Source organism: Schistocerca piceifrons, chromosome 2 (genome assembly GCF_021461385.2).
Source record: "Schistocerca piceifrons isolate TAMUIC-IGC-003096 chromosome 2, iqSchPice1.1, whole genome shotgun sequence".
Lineage (NCBI taxonomy): Eukaryota > Metazoa > Arthropoda > Insecta > Orthoptera > Acrididae > Schistocerca > Schistocerca piceifrons.
This window is the reverse complement of record NC_060139.1, coordinates 658,426,714-658,445,975: the sequence shown is the minus strand read 5'-3', so window position 1 is coordinate 658,445,975 and position 19,262 is coordinate 658,426,714.

The window sequence follows — 19,262 nt, the reverse complement described above, 5'->3', positions numbered from 1 at the left end:
CTTTGAGACTGAAACCCTTATTATGTTTCCCCGAGACCCTATAGCTTAAAATCCGGCCAGTCCACGCCACACTGCCCCTGCTATCCGTGTAGCAACCTCCTTCGTGTAATATTCTGCTGACCTATTTAGTGGAACCCGAAACCACACCAACCTATGGTGCAAGTCAAGGAATCTGCAGCCTGCACGGTCGCAGAACCGTCTTAGCCTCTGATTCAGACCCTCCACTCGTCTCTGTACCAGAAGTCCGCAATCGGTCCTGTCGACTATGCTGAAAATGGTGAGTTTTGCTTTCATCTCACATGTAAGACTGGTAGCCTCTACAACTTATGATAGCCACCATCTGCCATTGGCTGCATTCTGTGCTCTGCATGGCATTCGAAATGACCCGTTCCACGTCTGGAATCAAGTGAGAATACCAACTAACTACGAACTGGCTGCATTGATCAATGCGTCTCACGCGATTGCATAACTGATAGAGGAGATGTTTCGTAATGGAAACCGATCCCCCGTGTGTGTCTCTCATTGTACTTCATAGTTTGTACGGCAAGTCTTTAACAATATTTGTTGGCATCGCAATTCGTCGAAGTCTTGTTTGCGTCGCTGCGGTGATCAACAGGATTACTGAATTATGTAAGGTGGCAGACATTCGGCAAAAGACATCGAGTCCTTGTCCAGTCCTATATTGAGCTTCGTTTTGGTGACTTCGGTGTAGAAGATACGCTAAGTAGGAATCTTTTTTCTTCCCTTTCGTAATTTGCAGATTGTAGATTCAGGAGCTACCATCAAGTTTTATACATTTGCGCTATTGTCGATGCCACTGATGTCTTCTTAAGTAATCCAACATCTCTACTTTTATTTACTTACAGTAAATGTTAACATAGTACTAAAATTTGTGCTTAGTGTACAAACTGCTAATGGCCTTAGCTTATGACGGAGCCACGGGCTTAGAATGACAAAGGAGACAGGAAAAGCTTCGGGGTTTCCCACCAGGATAGTATCGCATGGCAAGACTGGCTGTCCTTGATTTTAATAGTGCGCAATTTTCTCTCATTTATAACACACGCCGTCGTTCGATGTATCTGCAGACGCAATTATGTCACAGGAAATGACACGCGTCTTTCAGCAATTACAGGTAGCGCGGTTTGTCTCACAGCGACGACACATACGTCTTCGCGTCCTTACAATTTTCAGCTTAGTCATTATAGGACAGTGTGTTCAAAAGTAGAGCACCCTTAAGAGAAACCGACTAAGTTACAAAAGTTGTTGCAAGTGCACTCGATTATGCGATTCACATAATTAAATACGACATTCCATGTCGTCCAACACGTATTGTAACGTTTGTTGTGGAATTTCATCCTTCACTCTCTTTTCACAATTCGTATGTAAGTTCCAAAGCAGTTGCTGGCTGTTTGAGCCGTAGAATTGTGTTGCTAAAACAACGTGTTCAGTTGTTGGACTTCAGGTATGCAATTGCTCAATCTTTGGGTAGCGCCCGTTGTTCACTGTGCCATGAAAGAATGTGATGGTCTGCATAACTTTGCACACCAAACAATCACTTTGTGCGTGCAGAGTGGATTCGTGCAGATGACGTGGACTTTTCGTAACTCGAATGCGTGAATTCTGCGCATTCACGCTTTCATGAACGCAAAACCACGCCTCCTCAGACCAGAACCAATCATGGAGTAATTCTTCATCTATCGTTACGAACACCGACAGAAATTTGGATGTCTTCCATTGTCTTCGGGTAACAATTCATGAACTGCGTGAATTCTGTTCGATGCATGTTTCACACTTGCGCTACGTCATGGATACTACCAACGGAGGACAAGGTTGGCTAGGTGTCGCACAAAATTTGTGGAACTCTCAGAACATGCAGCTTACACGTCGACCAGTTATTCTACTGTTAGGATTTTCGGCCGACTTCTTTTGGCTGCATCTGCCGCATTTCGTGTCTTTTGCAACTCGTTGTGCAGCTGTTCCATGGTGTGGACTCGTATGTGCATCTCATAATACTTTTGTGTGAAGGCGTCCTGGGTCTAAGCATAACTGGTGCAAAATGGTTCAAATGGCTCTGAGCGCTATAGGACTTAACTTCTGAGGTCATCAGTCCCCTAGAACTTAGAACTACTTAAACCTAACTAACCTAAGGACATCACACACATCCATGCCCGGGCAGGATTCGAACCTGCGACCGTAGCAGTTCCAGAATGTAGCATCTAGAACCGCTCGGCCACCTCGGCCGGCTAACTGGTGCATCTAATGTACAATAATCACTCTGTAACGTGTAATCTATTTTGTCATAAATTAAGTGATGATACCTGCAGCAAAAAAAATAATAATAAATAAATAAAATAAAATAAAAAAATAAAATAAAATAAACGTTCTTTCATGAAGTTGCATCCCTTTTCGAACATCGTGCACCAATGTAAAACACGCGGTCGCGCAGATTTGGAAGCGAATTCTCAGATAAGAGTAACTTGATACCTACAAAAGTGTGTTGCTAGAGATTCGTTAACAGTCACTTCTAAAGAGGTGAGAGTGTATTTCAAAGCACTCGTACGTGGTGTACAGAAATATTTATTGAACGGCGTTTTTGAGAACTGTAGCAATGCAAAATCTTTTCTGCAGCAATGAAGAGCAGGAATGGAAGTTAAGAATTTAGACAAGAGAGAAATTAATTTATTTTCATCTCACCTCACGATGATTCACCACCTAGTTCCACAAATTTTCACCCAGTAGAAAGTGAGTCAGTCACAACAGGTGCTAAAACATGCAAGGCTTAAATGAAAGTAAAAGACTGTGCCGCATAAAAGAGGATTTATTCATTTATTGCTTATTTACCCTGACCAGATGAGGGCGTTAGGGTCTTCTCTTACATTTGAACAGGAACAATCCATACAAGAAATATTACGCAACAGTCACAATAATAATAATTTGGACTATTAATAAAAATAATAAGTGGCAATAATAATAATTAATAATAATAATAATAATAATAATAATAGTTGTAGTAGTAGCATCAGTAGTAGTCACACTAATAATGATGATAGAATAATGGAGGAACTAAGAATAATATTGATTAGTTATTACTTAAAAAATCGGTAATAATAATCTGTGTTTTTAATAAAAAGCTACAATTGGCAGTAATAAAAACACTAATAATAATAATAATAAAATGCGGAGGCATTAAGAATGATATCAATTAGTTTGATCTTGTTTGCAATTAGACGAAGTGGAAGGGATAGGGAAAGAGGAAAAGTTTGAAATGAAAGTGACGTTGGCTGCTAGGAAAGAAGAGAATTTCGACAGAGAACTCTGGAAACAAGAAGAGGGGAGAGAGTTTGGTGAGGGAGCGTTGATGAGAGTGAGCTCCAAGCAGAGATAACTGTTGTTATAGAAGGTGAGCCATTAGCGGTCTTTTGACGTTTGAAAGTATTTTACTTTCTCCGATATTTTGTGGAAGATTGTTCGAAAGTCGGGTTCCTAATGCAGAAAATGTCTCAGAAAACAAGGCAGTGTTGTGTAGTGGTACAGAGAGTATTTTACTTTGTTGAGGACGCGTATTCTGCTATGCTGTTCGGATATTAGTAGAGTAAGAGTTGAAGATAAACTGGAAAGAGTGAAGTGATTGAGAAAAAGATATAACATACACAGCATATGATAATGTATGCAATTATCAGCACGTAGCCACGATAATTTATGAAGTTCCAACTTCCTCCTGCCTAGGAGTGATATGGTCGAAAAAGCGTACATCACGTATGTATCGCACAAAAGCATTCAACGCTAGTTCCAGCCGACGTGAGATCTCACACGAAAGTCCTTGGAGAATTGGATCACCATAATAAAGGATGGGGAGCACCAGTAATTCTAAGAGTTTCTTTTTAAGCACAAGAGGAAAAAAATTTTTGTATTTCTGTAGTGAATGAGCTGATGCTGTCACCTTCTTACAGACTGTACTTATGTGTTCGGTCTAGTTGAACTGATGGTTCAGAATTATACTCAAATTCTTTGCAGTAGAAGAAAAGATTATTTCTTTCCTGTTTAGCATCAAGGGCGAAAGAGGTTCTCTGAACTGAGGTGTAATAAGTCTTCTGTGAGCTAATAAGATTGCTTGCACTTTAGATGGGGATTTAGACACCAATTTCAATTTGCATGCAAGGAAATCAATATAGCTACAATATGCATGGATGAGTTTGACAGGGAAATTCCAAATGCTTAAGAATCAGAAGTGACAGCGCGCTGCCCTTCCTTCTATTTGGTATACACGCTGCCGTGTCAACATTGGAATGTCACTCCTATTGGATTGTCCAGATTTCTGAACTCGCGGAAACAAAAACTGTGAAATATTTAACTTATAATGGAAAATATACCGAAAGGATCGTTCATCACCACTTAATGTGACATATTATTACTGTTTAGCATTCCATAATGTCTCATAAAATGGAAAGGAAGATTATTATTTAACGTGAAATGTAACTCTTACGATTTAAAATGTGCAAGTCGAAGATGCATTAAAATAGTTATTTCAGTTTAGAGAGAGCTTCTTTCCTTTAAGATTTAACTGTAGTCCCACTCTCTGTTTGCATCAGATAATCATTTGAAAAGAAAGTGCATCAAATAACGACCTTTTACATCTCACGTGTAAACTAAGGGCAGAAAGCAGGACTTCTAACTTATTAATGAGGTTTTCAATACATTATTCCACAAATACAGTAGAGAAAAGGGGATGAGATCGCTATATATAAATAGTGAATTACTTTTCAACTTATGGTCCAAATGATTTATTAAACGTGGACCAAACACAGACAAAACAGCAGCATTCACAAAATAATAGGTTGGTGTGGTTGACTTTCTTAAGCTAAGACTCAATTAAATACATCAGGGCACCAACGGATCAGTAATGTAGATGGGTTTGGGAAACCAAAGGAAACAGGAATTACGGAAACGAATCTACTGCTCGTAGATCTGCTCATGCCACAACACACTGTAACGTTCCCTGGCAAACTCACACATTAACAAACTGAAATTTATTTGTACCATATACGCCACTCTGAGCAATTTGTATATAATGTAATTATTTAACAAAAAATATTATTGAATTTTGTGTAAAAGACATTTGTTATTATTGTAATATTTTTTGTAGTAATATTCTCTCTGTATTTAGGATGGTAATATTTCTATATTAAATATGTAATTGCGAAATGTGTCAATATCTGAGATAACAGAGATAAATTCAGTCAGAGGGAAATAATGTCGTGAAATTACAAAGAAATGTTAATAGTCAGCAATACTATAAAAGCACAATGCACTATGTATTCTTTGGTCTTCCTCGTTTAGAGCTGAAAGCGGTAGGAAGCTGTATCGATGTTTTTGGTGAATGGGTAGACGTCATTTGTCTGTATCTAGATTTAGCCGCCATTGAAGGAGAAATTACGAACTAATGTGAGTTGAATTATTGCTTGATCTAAATATATCAGAATTTATAAAAAGTGTGTATTATTGATGTAAATTAGCTTGCCCATGTCATCTATAATATTTCTTTAAAGAGTTTTCAGCATTTTTTAGCGGTGTTGCCGGGCTGTGCCGCGACCGATCGATTTGCAGCGGCGCCACATTTAAAAAATTGTTCCGCTAAAGAAAAAATCAACCAAACCCGTAGATCGGGAACAGATAGATAAACATTAACAGTGAACTAAGAGAATGTTCTTCTTTTACAGCGATTCAGAGACTGACTGAGATTTAAAAAAAAAAAATAGTTACACATTTGTGCATTCTTAGACGGATAGTTAACATTGAAATTTAACAATTTTGGTTCTTTCAAATAACTTTAATGTATAGCAAAGTAGGTTTGATCAGTGATAATTAAATGTCGGCTTGGTAATAATTAACCATTTTCTGCTAATAGTGATAATCTTGTGTTCAAAAGCTAACGCCGGGGAAGAATTCAGTAAAAATATTTAACAAAAAATCCACTGCATTTAGAAAATGTGTGCCAAGGCCGAATGATGTGAAAAATTTAATTTTCAACCAAATATTCTTAATCAGTTAATATGAGTTCACGTAATTTTTAAATGTACGTAATTCTTTTGAAAGTGAAAATTTTTATTACCACACGTAAATAAGAGAGAGATTCTACAACAAAGTTCGCACGCAAAGAAAGTAAGGTAAAGAAAATTAACTTAAAAGCAAATAAAATTCTTTAACGAAATTTACACAGCAATTACAGCGATTTCGTTAAATAACACACCATCATAACCATGGTTCATGGGGGTACTCTCATGAAAACTCACATTTAGTCGTTTCAGTCAAGCACCACAAGTCAAAAAGATGGCACAAGGATGTGGTGGTGATTCAGGTACCCACTTACTTGTAACGTAATAAAGAAAAGACATATCCATGTAAACGACACACTTCCTCCTGATAGACTAGTAGCACAGAAGCAACAGACATCATTATATAGGCTTAAAGCTCTCTCTCTCTCTCTCTCTGAGAGAGAACTGGTAGATTCCCTCTCAATCGCAAACGTTCCGACGACGAAGAGGTGGATGGAGATGAAACACAAACACAGTGTTTAAGTTTAACTGAGTTCCATTCCAATTGTAATTCCCTGTCTGCTTCCTTATTGTTCAGATGAAATAAACAAGTCTGCGTCTTTGCTGGATTCGATCGAAGCTGGTTCTCGTTGTAATATTCAGTTAGTACTTCTAAGGCATCTGTTAGGTTTCTCTCAACCTGTTTGATTGATATGGATTGGCAGGCAGTGGCTACATCATCAGCGTAGATAAAACTTCTTACCATTGGTCCAACTGGTTGGTAATTTGTAGTAAGTTCTAAGGGACCAAACTGCTCAGGTCATCGGTCCCTAGGCTTACGCACTACTTAATCTAATTTAAACTAACTTACACTAGGGACAACACACACACCCATGCCCAAAGGAGGACTCGAACCTCTGACGGGGGGAGCTGCGCGAACCGCGGCAAGGCGCCTTAGACCACAGGGCTACCCCGCGCGGCCCCAACTAGTTGGTCATTTGTATACAGATTGACAAGTAAAGGGGACAAAACACTACCTTGTGGGAGCCCATTCTTCTGGAACCGCACGACCGCTACGGTCGCAGCTTCGAATCCTGCCTCGGGCATGGATGTGTGTGATGTCCTTAGGTTTGTTAGGTTTAAGTAGTTCTAAGTTCTAGGGGACTTATGGCCAAAGCAGTTGAGTTCCATAGTGCTCAGAGCCATTTGAACCATTTGAACCCATTCTTCTGGTTCCTCCACCGACTTCTTTGCTCTTGAAATTTCGCATACTATCTTCTATTGGAGATCAGTGATCTCAAAACTTCAGTAAGATGGTAATTTCCCATCATTTTGAAAATTTTTCGTAGGAAGATTTTGCAGTTTATCATGTCGTATGCTGCTGATAAGTCGACGAACACCACACCAGTTTTTTCTCTGTTCTCAAAACCGTCCTCTATGCTTTGTTTTAGGCAGAGGACATGGCTAGTGCAAGACTTACCGGGTCTGAATTCCGCTCGTTGTGGAATGATTTGACTTTCTAGTTGTGGCCCTATTTTATTCAAGATAAGACGTTTATATAGTTTGAAAGGGCAACACAGCAGCGATATTGGACGATAGTTATGGGCATCATCTCTTGGTTTACCTGGCTTTGGGACAGCTACTACCTTGGCCTTCGACCATAGCTTAGGTACCGTCTTGTTAGACCAGCAGAAATTAAAGAATTGTAACAGCCATTCCTTAGCTATGGGCTCTATGTTCTGTATAAATTCATTAATGACGTCATCGAGACCCGCACCCATCCTGGGTTTCAAGGAACTGATAGCAGCTTCCAATTCTGTTGAAGTGAAGTATGGTTCAGTTGGTATTTCAACCCCTTATGGCCTCTTATATGAGGTGGCAATCTTGCTGTTCCTGGTTGGTTTACCATTCAACAGGAGCTGATTGGCGATTTGATTAGCTGTCACGGAAACCTGATCCTTGGGTGCTGCCGGGTCGCTAGACAATCGTTTTATGAGGTTCCAAGCTCTTCTGCTACCATGCTTCATGTCAAGACACTAACGTATGTTTCCAGGACTCTTGTCGGTCTTTGCTTACAGTTTCAATCAGCTGATCCCCAAGTTTTATGGTTTCTTCACTGAAAGGGTCCTGGCTGTACTGGTCCAAGTATTCGTTATATATTTGTTTCATGTCGTTGGAAGCTCCAGGCATGCAGAGTGTTCTGCAGCCTCTGGGTATGCTGACTCTTGCTGATCTTTTAACAGTTTGGACGAACTTTCCGTAGTTTTCAGAGTTTGATGGTAAATTTACGATTTCTGTGTCTAAGGCGTCCGCAGTTACCCCTTTTGAAGTTAAAACAGCTTTTAAAGGGTACTTTTTGTGGCACTATTACTGGTCTGTGTTTGGTCTTTGGGATGGGGTTGAGAACGAATTTATTGCGTGACCCAGACACGGTTTCAGTCCGGAACTGCGCGACTGCTACGGTTGCAGGTTCGAATCCTGCCTCGGGCATGGATGTGTGTGATGTCTTTAGGTTAGTTAGGTTTAAGTAGTTCTAAGTCTAGGGGACTGATGACCTCAGATGTTAAGTCCCATAGTGCTCAGAGCCATTTGAACCAGACACGGTTTTGGAAACAAATGTCATGTCTGGGTTATACCCTGCCTTCCATCTAGCACTATTGAATGACTTTCTGATCATAGAAGAGATCCAGCTCGTGTTCTTGTGCCCAGCTTTCCAGTAATTCTCCGCCCTCATTTGTGTCTTGGTAGCCTCACACGCCACTGTGACAGTTAAAATCTCCCATTATTAGCTGTGGGTGACAGACATGTTGGCTGAAAACAAACCTTTCTCCTGGTGGTTCATATATTGGTGACACCGTAATGTTTCCGATAGTAACAGATATGACCTCCGTGTTGTCAACGGTGTTAACCTGTATGTTGGATACTTTGATTCCAGGCCGAATAAATAGAGCACTTCCATATTGGTCGTGAGGGCACTCCTTCACCAAGGTCATGCCAGGAATATTTGGAAGGCGTTGTGATAGCCCTCTGTGTGTCTCCTGGAGGGACAGAACGTCGCAGGAATGAAGTTTACATGTGTTTTATTGATGCTAGGAAATGATTAACGCGAGCGATGGATGCATGAAGACCTTTCAGTAGACGAGGTCTCTTGATGCCGTATGAATGAATCATTGCTACGGAGTCCGAATTGTCAGACTACCAGATATTACGTTCAAGGTCTTTAGCGAATGTAAAGAGCAAAAAAAAGTAATAGTGCTTGGAATGTGGTTTTTTACTGGAGGAGTTGTTATGTTCCACGTTGACGCTAGGAGCTCTCTCTAATGGGCCTAGCACAACAAAACTGGTTCTTGCGGTTAGCTCATCGCGCTCAAGAACGCGTCTGTCAGCATTTTCAGCATAGAATCTGTTCTGTAAACAAGTATTAGGTGAAGGAATGGAAATCCCCATTATTACTTTGCTCAGAGCGAACTTCGGCTCTTTACAGTGGTGACGCCGGCCGGTGTGGCCGAGAGGTTCTAAGCGCTACAGTCTGGAAACGCGCGACCGCTACGGTCGCAGGTTCGAAACCTGCCTCGGGCGTGGATGTGTGTGATGTCCTTAGGTTAGTTAGGTTTAAGTAGTTCTAAGTTCTAGAGGACTACTAACCTCAGAAGTTAAGTGCCATAGTGCTCAGGGCCATTTTTGAACAATGGTGACTGCCAACGAGGAAGAGGGAGGTGTATTTTGCGTGCACTGTGTATTAGTGTATTGACACTTACAAGGGAACCTCCCCATCGCACCCCCCTCAGATTTAGTTATAAGTTGGCACAGTGGATAGGCCTTGAAAACTGAACACAGATCAATCGAGAAAACAGGAAGAAGTTGCGTGGAACTATGAAAAAAATAAGCAAAATATACAAACTGAGTAGTCCATGGGAGACATAGGCAACATCAAGGAGTATATGAGCTAAGGAGCGCCGTGGTCCCGTGGTTAGCGTGAGAAGCTGCGGAACGAAAGGTCCTTGGTTCAAATCTTCCCTCGGGTGACGAAGTAACTTCCTTTATTTTCGCGAAGTTATGATCTGTCCTTTCGTTCATTGACGTCTCTGTGCACTGTAATAAGTTTAGTGTCTGTGTTTTGCGACCGCACCGCAAAACCGTGCGATTAGTAGACGAAAGGACGTGCCTCTCCAATGGGAACCGAAAACATTTGATCGCAAGGTCATAGGTCAACCGATTCCTTCACAGGAAAACAAGTCTGATGTATTCTATACGACACTGGTGACGGCATGTGCGTCACATGACAGGAATATGTTGTCGACCCACCTAACTTGTACACTTGGTGAATGGGTAAAAAGATTCTTCTACCTTGCTCGATTTAGGTTTTCTTGTGGATGTGATACTCACTCCCAAAAAATGATGAAAACATAAGGGTTTGTCACATAAAGTGCAACAAACGAATGCAACAGTTTCACAGTTGCACAGTTTTCCCTGTGCTATGTCAAAACATATGTTTTAACGTTTTCATGCAACGTCCCCATACTACGGCACAGTTACCTCGCATCGGACGGACGGACGGACAGATAATAATTTCAGAAAATAAAAAGTTAAACTTTTCACTCGGGGGAAGTCTTGAACCAAGGACCTCACGTTCCGAAGCTGCTCACGCTAACCATGGGACCATGCCGTTCCTCAGCTTAGACTATCCTTGACGTTCCCTATCTTGCGCATGGACTACTCAGTTTGTATATTTTGCTTGTTCTTTACATAGTTCCACACAACTTCTTCCTGTTTTCCCGATTGATCTGTGTTCAGTTTTTCAAGGCCTATCCACTGTGCCAACTTATAACTAAATCTGAGGGGGGTGCGATGGGGAGGTTCCCTTATTAGCATCATTTTTTTAAGAAACAGATCTAAATAAACCCACTTGTGGAATGATAGACTTCGAAATATTTCGTTGAAATTTTGCTCTGCAAATGGTTTGATAACCAAGTGGAATACAGCAAAGGTGTGCACACAAACCTATAGTGAAAATACCCTCTAAGACTTGACTCAGTGTTTCTATACACGTTTTGTGGTATGAGCCTCTAAGTGAACAGATAATAAGCAACTTTTGTGCACGGTTAGAAATATCCACAGCCACACTATAGTCAAGAAATGAAGCTTATTTATCAAGTTTACTGAATTTATTGTTCGGTTTGCTCCATAAGACGTCCCAGTGGAAGGAAGATGAGAGTCGAACTTTTCAGCTGATTGGCGAACTTTTCTGATAATCAGTTGTGACAGTCTGTGATTACTTTGCTAAATATTTCCAGTTGTAAGAGATCGTCCACAGATGATTGACAGAGTGGCAGAATGGTAATTTCATCTTTGAGGATACCATCCGACCTTGATCGACCCTTTACATTTGTTATTTAAGACCATTTTTCCCCAACACGGAAATTTTGTGGACTAGGATTGGTGTACAAGATCAGGGTGAGAAGTTCTCTGCTTCGTAGCGAAATCCTGTGTTTCCGATTTAGGTCACTTTAGATCATACACTGTGTCCACAGTTTTTTTAGGCGATGTCCTTAAAGTGTAATTATGGAAGGTCTGCAAAATATTCCCATGCATGTACCATAAGGTTTTCACTGGACTCAGAGCTTACCACCCACAAATTTCTTTAGACACAGAAACAGGTGACAATCAGAAGAGAAAGAGGGCGACCCTTCCAACACTTCCTACTTAGGATTTCACAACTTTCCTGCTACTACCAAAGAATTTTTATGGCAGGTGAACTGTTCTTTTGAAAGATCATTTTATTTATACGTCAATTACTACAAAAAAAGTACGAGCTGCAGCAACCAGTCACTGTTAATAATGCTATTTATTAAGAATAAATAGCGCTGTTACTGGCTTCGAACCAACATGCTTACCGTCAGACGCTTGGTCATGTTTAAAAATACACTCCTGGAAATTGAAATAAGAACACCGTGAATTCATTGTCCCAGGAAGGGGAAACTTTATTGACACATACCTGGGGTCAGATACATCACATGATCACACTGACAGAACCACAGGCACATAGACACAGGCAACAGAGCATGCACAATGTCGGCACTAGTACAGTGTATATCCACCTTTCGCAGCAATGCAGGCTGCTATTCTCCCATGGAGACGATCGTAGAGATGCTGGATGTAGTCCTGTGGAACGGCTTGCCATGCCATTTCCACCTGGCGCCTCAGTTGGACCAGCGTTCGTGCTGGACGTGCAGACCGCGTGAGACGACGCTTCATCCAGTCCCAAACATGCTCAATGGGGGACAGATCCGGAGATCTTGCTGGCCAGGGTAGTTGACTTACACCTTCTAGAGCACGTTGGGTGGCACGGGATACATGCGGACGTGCATTGTCCTGTTGGAGCAGTAAGTTCCCTTGCCGGTCTAGGAATGGTGGAACGATGGGTTCGATGACGGTTTGGATGTACCGTGCACTATTCAGTGTCCCCTCGACGGTCACCAGTGGTTTACGGCCAGTATAGGACATCGCTCCCCACACCATGATGCCGGGTGTTGGCCCTGTGTGCCTCGGTCGTATGCAGTCCTGATTGTGGCGCTCACCTGCACGGCGCCAAACACGCATACGACCATCATTGGCACCAAGGCAGAAGCGACTCTCATCGCTGAAGACGACACGTCTCCATTCGTCCCTCCATTCACGCCTGTCGCGACACCACTGGAGGCGGGCTGCACGATGTTGGGGCGTGAGCGGAAGACGGCCTAACGGTGTGCGGGACCGTAGCCCAGCTTCATGGAGACGGTTGCGAATGGTCCTCGCCGATACCCCAGCAGCAACAGTGTCCCTAATTTGCTGGGAAGTGGCGGTGCGGTCCCCTACGGCACTGCGTAGGATCCTACGGTCTTGGCGTGCATCCGTGCGTCGCTGCGGTCCGGTCCCAGGTCGACGGGCACGTGCACCATCCGCCGACCACTGGCGACAACATCGATGTACTGTGGAGACCTCACGCCCCACGTGTTGAGCAATTCGGCGGTACGTCCACCCGGCCTCCCGCATGCCCACTATACGCCCTCGCTCAAAGTCCGTCAACTGCACATACGGTTCACGTCCACGCTGTCGCGGCATGCTACCAGTGTTAAAGACTGCGATGGAGCTCCGTATGCCACGGCAAACTGGCTGACACTGACGGCGGCGGTGCACAAATGCTGCGCAGCTAGCGCCTTTCGACGGCCAACACCGCGGTTCCTGGTGTGTCCGCTGTGCCGTGCGTGTGATCATTGCTTGTACAGCCCTCTCGCAGTGTCCGGAGCAAGTATGGTGGGTCTGACACACCGGTGTCAATGTGTTCTTTTTTCCATTTCCAGGAGTGTACATTTGCATTATTCTATACATGCGATGAGTTTTTTAATTGTGGCGACAGTTATTTGGGGTGGTTCTCTAAAGAAAAAAAGAGATGTAACAGAAAGGCCTACTATATCATATGACACAGGGATTCGATGTAACTAACACAAAACTAACTTAGGCCTTTTTTTCGAAATTGTTAATGTTTTTCAATTCCCTTTTAGGTCTAACTATAATAAAGTAAAAATTTTCTTTGTGTTTTTTCTCATTAATAAAGATTAATATTAACTGTGTCTGGTTGCTGTTTCCGCTTGTTGTTAGAATTATCCTATTCTTTTACACAGCCACGGTCATTCTATGTCCGTTTTTCCACATGAATAATGACTTTTTGTGTTTTTAACTGATGTCTCTCCTCTCTTATTCTTTCATCCATTTACGCCAAAGCATTTAGAGATATTCGCTAGTTATTGTTCTACCACTCGCATGGTAATCACGGCGAAAAGTTCTTTTGCTCCCAGCACATGAAACTGCCTTCGTCTTTTTGGTGCACGGCCACGCATCAGCTCTCTGCTCTGATTGCTGTACTGTTTGTAGCGTGAGGTACTGAAACTATGCCTCGCCCAAGTGATCAAAAAATAGGTCAAATCAGATGGATTCGTTTCATAACAGCCTAAAGCTAAAAATTTAATTTCCACATTACACTTAACTCAGCATTCATTAAATGCAACATCAGTCTTACACTAAACTTTCTCATGGTTAATTCCGTATATGAAATGCGTCGCCCTCTGTTCTTATGATGTCGCACCAGTGCCTTCCATTAGCCAATACCATACCGTGCGCTTTAACGGGGTTTTCAGTTTGTGTAATTTTTTTTCGACAAACTGTTCAAAACAAAGACTCTTATGACATCACGGTACCCAATTAATAAACTACACAGCCAATCAATGGCCAATTTTTAATTATATTTGAACATGACCCAGGTTTCGATACTTCTAAGGATATCTTCTTTCAAGAAGAACAACAAGTTATCTAAAAACTTTTTTTGACAATAACACCAGAAATCTTGCTCCCAGTGGAGCACATAAAATGATTATAAACCCTAAACGTAAAAACAACTGTTGCTTACTTGAATTACATTAGGTAAAACACGTTACATTCATCAGAGGCTGACGTGCTCACGTCAATTACAGATATAATCATTAAAATTGTAAGATTAGAGACAGGTATAGCTATTGAACAGGCAGACGTCAGACTGAGCACGTAGCAACTAGCTGTAGTGCTTATTTAGATTAGCTGATGCCGTAAATATACGCCACGTTATGTAACAGTCGATTTTTCCTGCAGCGAAATGCCGTCGTAACATATAAAACACTAATACAAGTTGCTACCAAATTTGAATAGTATAACAGCAATGTAGCGAAATCGGATGATATTAAAAGCAGTAAAAATTACTACATAATGTAAAACTCGACAATCTGAAACACTTTTTCACAGTATTAAGCGATAAGGAAAAAACTGTATAGCATGGAGACGTAACCAGACGGTTTCTCTAGTGAAAATGTTGAAAAATACGAGTATAAAAATTTTTAAGCTTTGAAAACGACGTTACAGGAAGTAGCGAACAGTGACCTCTTGTAAGAAAGTGAAAATAAACAACGAGTCAGCTAATGTTGATAAACAATGTACCGTGGCAGGAAACTACAAGGTCGTCAGCAACGGCCTGAAACCGTTAAAAAGGCTGTCTCTCTCCTACAGCTGTTCGTTTCAGAGGAGGCCGTCTTTCCTTATCAAGTGTCTGAAAAATTTAATTGCTTCGGTACATCCAACCCTCACCCCTTAACTTCTTGCCGGCCGCGGTGGTCTAGCGGTTCTAGGCGCGCAGTCCGGAACCGCGCGGCTGCTACGGTCGCAGGTTCGAACCCTGCCTCGGGCATGGATGTGTGTGATGTCCTTAGGTTAGTTAGGTTTAAGTAGTTCTAAGTTCTGGGGGACTGATGACCACAGATATTAAGTCCCATAGTGCTCAGAGCCATTTGAACCTTAACTTCTTTATGCACAATCTCTATTTCTTCTTCTCTTCTCGAATTATGCTCTGACGTTAATGACTGTTCTGAGATCGTAGAATTATGGATATTGGTCCCTTTTTTACAGAACAGGTCTTCTTTATGTCTAACATCGAAAACCCTCCCCATCTGTCCGAAGTAAAATACTGGACATGCAGCCCACGTAGTTTTACAGACGTCGTTTATGGTTTTAATGTTATAGGTTAAGTATATTTGTAGACTGTTGTCAGTAGAGAGTGCTACAATGCAACCATTTTCATAAACCGGCAAACATCTAATCCTGTACGAGATGTTGTCTATGAAAGCGCTGAAATTTGCACTGATCAGCTAGAGCATTATGACCACCGACCTCCTATCGATATAAACACGTCGAGGCGGTAGCAGCGTCACCTGACGAGGAATGACTGCTAATTAGATACACACATGGCGCATGTATTATCAGTGAGCGTGCTATCAGTGTGTAGAATGAGGAAGGCGAGCGCTCTATCTGAGTTTGACCGAGGGCAGATCGTGGTGGCCCAGAGGCTCGGCATGAGCATTTCGAAAACTGCATGACTTGTAGGGTGTTCGAGGAGTGCTGTGGTGTCTTCAACACGTGGCGAGACCAAAGTGAAATCACCACCTGAAAACGTATTTGGTTGCACTGCCACCCCTCATTCTTGGTGTCGGGCGTAGTAAGCTAGGCATACTGGTGAAAGAGGACAGGCGACGAAATGTGACGGAACCAACATCAGACTACAGAGTACAAGTTTGTCTGAACACATAGTGCACCGAACACTCCTAAAGATGGGCCTCCGCAGCCAATGTTAACACCACGACATCGGCAACTGCGACCGAAATGGATACGTAACCATTGGCACTGGACGTTGGCACAGTGAAAGAGCGTTGCATGCTCTGATGAATCTCGATACCATCTTCACCATGCCGATGGGATGGAGAGGGGGGGGGGGGGGGGGAGCGGGAAGCCGTCGTCTTTCAGGGGAACAGCTCATTTACAGCTGTACTGCGGGACGAAGACAAGCTGGCGGAGGCTCCATTATGCCCAGGGGAACATTCAAATGGCCATCGATGAACCCAGTGGAGCTTGTGCAAGGCATCATGACGGCCAAGAGTATCGTGCACTGGTTGCAGATCACGTACACTCCTTCTTGACGCTCATGTTTCCCGATGGCAGTGACATTTTTCAACAAGATAAGGCGCCATATCACAAGGCCAGGAGTGTGGTGGAGTGGTTCGAGGAACACAGTGGCGACTTCCAAATGATGGACTGGCTTCCCTAACTCGCCGTATCTGAACTCGATCGAACATATGTGGAATGCGACCGAACGCCACATCAGGGTCTTGCCCCCCCCCCCCCCCCCCGCCCCACCCTCCCTGGAATTTATGGGAATTGGATAACTTCCTCCAGCGACCTACTAAGGCCTCATTGCTTCCATGCCATGAAGTGTCGTCGCTGTTATCCTTGCCAGTATTGGACATACCGGCTATTGGGTAGGTGTTCATAATGTTCTTGCTGATCAGTGTACGTTGTAAAGTTACGCGTATGTAGGCGAGCAAGCCAAGCCGGCCGGAACCGGTGCCAGGTATGATGAATTTTTGCGTGGCTGAACGCAAGCGTGTCCAGTTCTCAGGGCGTGCAGCGGCCATCCCGCCTAGGTGACCGGTTAGGGCCAGCCAGGTGCAAAGACGGGCAGTGTGGCCAGAAACAGGGTAAACCCCAGTATGTGGAATTTTGACGAGGGGGCGTCGCTTAAGAGGACAGACGATGCTACAAGAAATGGCAAAATATCAGACAAGCTGAAAGATGGATTCTTACATCTATTTAATAATTCACAGTCAAGTATTAAAGCAAATCTGAATACATCTGCAGTTTCAGAGAAATGACGTCCATCCAGTGGCAGAACAATATTTTCAATATCTTTGAAACTACCGAAGTTAACATATCACACTAAATAAATATTTTCACAATGAACCTCTGAATCAACAAATTTTAAACGGTTAATACGATTTCAGCATACGATATCTCAGATGATGGCATTGCACTATAGCTATCGTCTCGGAAAGCTACATATGTGAATCTGTTTTATTTCCTGATTTATTACGTTTTTTTATATCTTTTCATTACGAAGATGTTTGTCAGAACATCGTGTCCTCCACAATTATGCAGGAAGTGAATACAGCATTAATACCTCGTATTTTGTGCATTTATTTAATGAACAGTTTACTGTTTCACCAGTAACTGTATTTAAATATTAATTACTACTTCCAATACATAATCATAGTAATTTAGGAAGTCGTCAGTCACATGTGTTACCAGACGCCACCTTTGTAAAAGAGTACCAAAATACACTTCTGACAATCAGGACTGTTTAAGCCATATTTAACGATAATCTGAGGTCATTAAGAGTGAGCGCAGTTGTGCAGAGTACTGGCTTATTCATGTATGTGTTAACCTTTATTTATATTTATTGTGAATAATCTGAAAGTGACTGAATGTTTATAACATTTAAATAATGTTGTTATAATATATTAGTTTAGTCTGGAAAGTGGTCAAGTTGAGTCAAATGATATCTACAGAATGTAAGAAGGATGTACTATTGGCGGGGACAGCCTTTAGCCAATGGAAACGCAGACAGTAGCGGAACACTAAGGGAATAAAGTGGAGACAGACTTTTTCGGGTGAAGAGCTCAAGGGAGCTAATGTGGAGACTTTTACATTTGTGCTTGAAGAACAGACCAGCCTGTGGTAACGAGTGGTATTCGATCATGTAGGTGATTGATTCAGGGTGGTGAACGGCCGCTACCATGCTGTAACTTCTGTAGGGAATATATATTTCGAGAGAACTGAATGTTCTCATGTGTAGGAGACTAACTTTCGCCGCTTGTGTTATGGAACTGAGGATAGACAGAGTATAAGTTACTATTTTTGGTATCACGTGTGATGATTTGTAAATCATCGTGTTGAACTCCAAACTGTTTTGAGGTGGTGAATATTTCGTGTATTGTGATTATGAAATGGACTTAGTTTTCGAGTTTCATTGACGACTACTCAGTTTGGGTATTTTGCAATTACTCTCGTAACACTCTCAACGTAACTTTATTGAGTTTGATGAGGATATCTTCTATCCACATTTTTACTAAATATAATAGAAGCACTTCCTCTTTCAGATGTCCTTTCTTGCATAAATATTCTCTGTCATCTACATCAATTAGAGACTTTGTTTATCTAACTTTTATTTTGTATTTCTGTATATCTTATTAAGTCTCAATTGTAGCCAATGCGTAGACTATTTGACTGCAGCTACAGGTTATTATTTGCAGCGAATTAGCTGCAAGGCGTAAAAGCAGACACGCATGCCTCGACCCTATGACTATGTCGAGTTGTTCTTTTTAAAAAGAGCCCTGCGTAACTCAAGTACCTGAAGTACGAGTAACCACAGATGAAGATGCAGCTGTTTTGCTCATATGGCATGCTGTTTACGAGATCAACTCAACTGTTAGGTACAGTCGCAACCTTTACTTTCACGTTTTCTGTTTTTTACAGTCATCTCAAATGACAACTATTTATAGTTTTCTTCTCAAATATTTTTTCTTCTGTGCGTGGATCGCACCCATTATTAGAAGCTACAGTTTTAACTATATTCATCTCTTTCTCTATTTTTCCGGAGATAAAGTGTCACTATAGAACGATTTTTCGCTGAGTAGAAAAAGATCATTTTGAGGGTCTGGGGATGCGTTGGGTCAAATGGTATAATTCGATCTGTACTGGTTGGTAAGCTGGAAAGCTGTATCAACGGCCAGAAGGCCTTGCGATGGGTAATCCGTTAGCAGGCGATCTGGCCGATATTTT